Genomic DNA, 3993 nt, shown 5'->3' with positions numbered 1-3993 from the left:
AGTGGTTGTGGCAAGGTAAAGCAAATGCCCTCCACTTCTCTGGAAGAAACCACAGTGCCAAGCCATGTTCTAAGCCCTCCCATCCTCCCTGGGCTTCTGGCAGCAGGAGTGAAAAGAGAGGAGCAGAGCACTGGGACCCGTTTGACAAAACCCGGCTTCCCACCGGAAAGTCTTTCTCCACGTGCAGACATGCTCCCAGGTGCCTGTGGGAAGGGGAAGGAAATGCCATACACTGACCTGGAAGAGACCACAGGGCCCAGGCACAGTCTGAACCCTTCCCTCAACCCGGCGGTTTTGCTAGCAGGAGTTCAACCCCAACGAACACAGCCCGGAGACCCCTGGGGCAAAAACGGCTTCCGACGAACAATAGGTGCTTGCTGTGGAACACCTATCCCAAGTGGGGGTAGCCAGCTCAACAAAATGCCACACACCCAGGTGTAAGAAACAACATTGCCCAGGCATGGTCTAAGCACCTCACCTCGTCCCTGTGCTTTGGGGAGCCGGAGGGACACCCGAGGCTCACGGCCCTGAGACCCCTTTGCAAAAAGCCGGCTTCCCACCGAAACAGTTTTCCTGAGGTGCAGACCCTATCCCAAGTGGTTGTGGCAAGGTAAAGCAAATGCCCTCCACTTCTCTGGAAGAAACCACAGTGCCCAGCCATGTTCTAAGCCCTCCCATCCTCCCTGGACTTCTGGCAGCAGGAGTGAAAAGAGAGGAGCAGAGCACTGGGACCCGTTTGACAAAAACCGGCTTCCCACGGGAAAGTCTTTCTCCACGTGCAGACATGCTCCCAGGTGCCTGGGGCAAGGGGAAGGAAATGCCATACACTGACCTGGAAGAGACCACAGGGCCCAGGCACAGTCTGAACCCTTCCCTCAACCCGGCGGTTTTGCTAGCAGGAGTTCAACCCCAACGAACACAGCCCGGAGACCCCTGGGGCAAAAACGGCTTCCGACGAACAATAGGTGCTTGCTGTGGAACACCTATCCCAAGTGGGGGTAGCCAGCTCAAAAAAAGGCCACACACCCAGGTGTAAGAAACAACATTGCCCAGGCATGGTCTAAGCCCCTCACCTCGTCCCTGTGCTTTGGTGAGACGGAGGGACAGCCGAGGCACACGGCCCTGAGACCCCTTTGCAAAAAGCCGGCTTCCCACGGAGACAGTTTTCCTGAGGTGCACACCCTATCCCAAGTGGTTGTGGCAAGGTAAAGCAAATGCCCTCCGCTTCTCTGGAAGAAACCACAGTGCCCAGCCATGTTCTAAGCCCTCCCATCCTCCCTGGGCTTCTGGCAGCAGGAGTGAAAAGAGAGGAGCAGAGCACTGGGACCCGTTTGACAAAAGCCGGCTTCCCACGGGAAAGTCTTTCTCCACGTGCAGACATGCTCCCAGGTGCCTGTGGCAAGGGGAAGGAAATGCCATACACTGACCTGGAAGAGACCACAGGGCCCAGGCACAGTCTGAACCCTTCCCTCAACCCGGCGGTTTTGCTAGCAGGAGTTCAACCCCAACGAACACAGCCCGGAGACCCCTGGGGCAAAAACGGCTTCCGACGAACAATAGGTGCTTGCTGTGGAACACCTATCCCAAGTGGGGGTAGCCAGCTCAACAAAATGCCACACACCCAGGTGTAAGAAACAACATTGCCCAGGCATGGTCTAAGCCCCTCACCTCGTCCCTGTGCTTTGGGGAGCCGGAGGGACAGCCAAGGCACACGGCCCTGAGACCCCTTTGCAAAAAGCCGGCTTCCCACGGAGACAGTTTTCCTGAGGTGCAGACCCTATCCCAAGTGGTTGTGGCAAGGTAAAGCAAATGCCCTCCACTTCTCTGGAAGAAACCACAGTGCCCAGCCATGTTCTAAGCCCTCCCATCCTCCCTGGACTTCTGGCAGCAGGAGTGAAAAGAGAGGAGCAGAGCACTGGGACCCGTTTGACAAAAACCGGCTTCCCACGGGAAAGTCTTTCTCCACGTGCAGACATGCTCCCAGGTGCCTGGGGCAAGGGGAAGGAAATGCCATACACTGACCTGGAAGAGACCACAGGGCCCAGGCACAGTCTGAACCCTTCCCTCACCCGGCGGTTTTGCTAGCAGGAGTTCAAGCCCAACGAACACAGCCCGGAGACCCCTGGGGCAAAAACGGCTTCCGACGATCAATAGGTGCTTGCTGTGGAACACCTATCCCAAGTGGGGGTAGCCAGCTCAACAAAATGCCACACACCCAGGTGTAAGAAACAACATTGCCCAGGCATGGTCTAAGCCCCTCACCTCGTCCCTGTGTTTTGGGGACCCGGAAGGACAGCCGAGGCCCACGGCCCTGAAACCCCTTTGCAAAAAGCCGGCTTCCCACGGAGAGAGTTTTCCTGAGGTGCACACCCTATCCCAAGTGGTTGTGGCAAGGTAAAGGAAATGCCCTCCACTTCTCTGGAAGAAACCACAGTGCCCAGCCATGTTCTAAGCCCTCCCATCCTCCCTGGGCTTCTGGCAGCAGGAGTGAAAAGAGAGGAGCAGAGCACTGGGACCCGTTTGACAAAACCCGGCTTCCCACGGGAAAGTCTTTCTCCACGTGCAGACATGCTCCCAGGTGCCTGGGGCAAGGGGAAGGAAATGCCATACACTGACCTGGAAGAGACCACAGGGCCCAGGCACAGTCTGAACCCTTCCCTCAACCCGGCGGTTTTGCTAGCAGGAGTTCAACCCCAACGAACACAGCCCGGAGACCCCTGGGGCAAAAACGGCTTCCGACGAACAATAGGTGCTTGCTGTGGAACACCTATCCCAAGTGGGGGTAGCCAGCTCAACAAAATGCCACACACCCAGGTGTAAGAAACAACATTGCCCAGGCATGGTCTAAGCCCCTCACCTCGTCCCTGTGCTTTGGGGAGCCGGAGGGACAGCCGAGGCACACGGCCCTGAGACCCCTTTGCAAAAAGCCGGCTTCCCACGGAGACAGTTTTCCTGAGGTGCACACCCTATCCCAAGTGGTTGTGGCAAGGTAAAGCAAATGCCCTCCACTTCTCTGGAAGAAACCACAGTGCCCAGCCATGTTCTAAGCCCTCCCATCCTCCCTGGGCTTCTGGCAGCAGGAGTGAAAAGAGAGGAGCAGAGCACTGGGACCCGTTTGACAAAACCCGGCTTCCCACGGGAAAGTCTTTCTCCACGTGCAGACATGCTCCCAGGTGCCTGTGGCAAGGGGAAGGAAATGCCATACACTGACCTGGAAGAGACCACAGGGCCCAGGCACAGTCTGAACCCTTCCCTCAACCCGGCGGTTTTGCTAGCAGGAGTTCAACCCCAACGAACACAGCCCGGAGACCCCTGGGGCAAAAACGGCTTCCGACGAACAATAGGTGCTTGCTGTGGAACACCTATCCCAAGTGGGGGTAGCCAGCTCAACAAAATGCCACACACCCAGGTGTAAGAAACAACATTGCCCAGGCATGGTCTAAGCCCCTCACCTCGTCCCTGTGCTTTGGGGAGCCGGAGGGACAGCCGAGGCACACGGCCCTGAGACCCCTTTGCAAAAAGCCGGCTTCCCACGGAGACAGTTTTCCTGAGGTGCAGACCCTATCCCAAGTGGTTGTGGAAAGGTAAAGCAAATGCGCTCCACTTCTCTGGAAGAAACCACAGTGCCCAGCCATTTTCTAAGCCCTCCCATCCTCCCTGGGCTTCTGGCAGCAGGAGTGAAAAGAGAGGAGCAGAGCACTGGGACATGTTTGACAAAAACAGGCTTCCCACGGGAAAGTCTTTCTCCACGTGCAGACATGCTCCCAGGTGCCTGGGGCAAGGGGAAGGAAATGCCATACACTGACCTGGAAGAGACCACAGGGCCCAGGCACAGTCTGAACCCTTCCCTCAACCCGGCGGTTTTGCTAGCAGGAGTTCAACCCCAACGAACACAGCCCGGAGACCCCTGGGGCAAAAACGGCTTCCGACGAACAATAGGTGCTTGCTGTGGAACACCTATCCCAAGTGGGGGTAGCCAGCTCAACAAAATGC

Source organism: Ursus americanus, unplaced genomic scaffold (genome assembly GCF_024610735.1).
Source record: "Ursus americanus isolate L20-20 unplaced genomic scaffold, mUrsAme1.1.p SCAF_54, whole genome shotgun sequence".
NCBI classification, from domain to species: Eukaryota; Metazoa; Chordata; class Mammalia; order Carnivora; family Ursidae; genus Ursus; species Ursus americanus.
The sequence above is the reverse complement of the archived record's forward strand: the minus strand, read 5'-3'. Positions refer to the sequence as shown.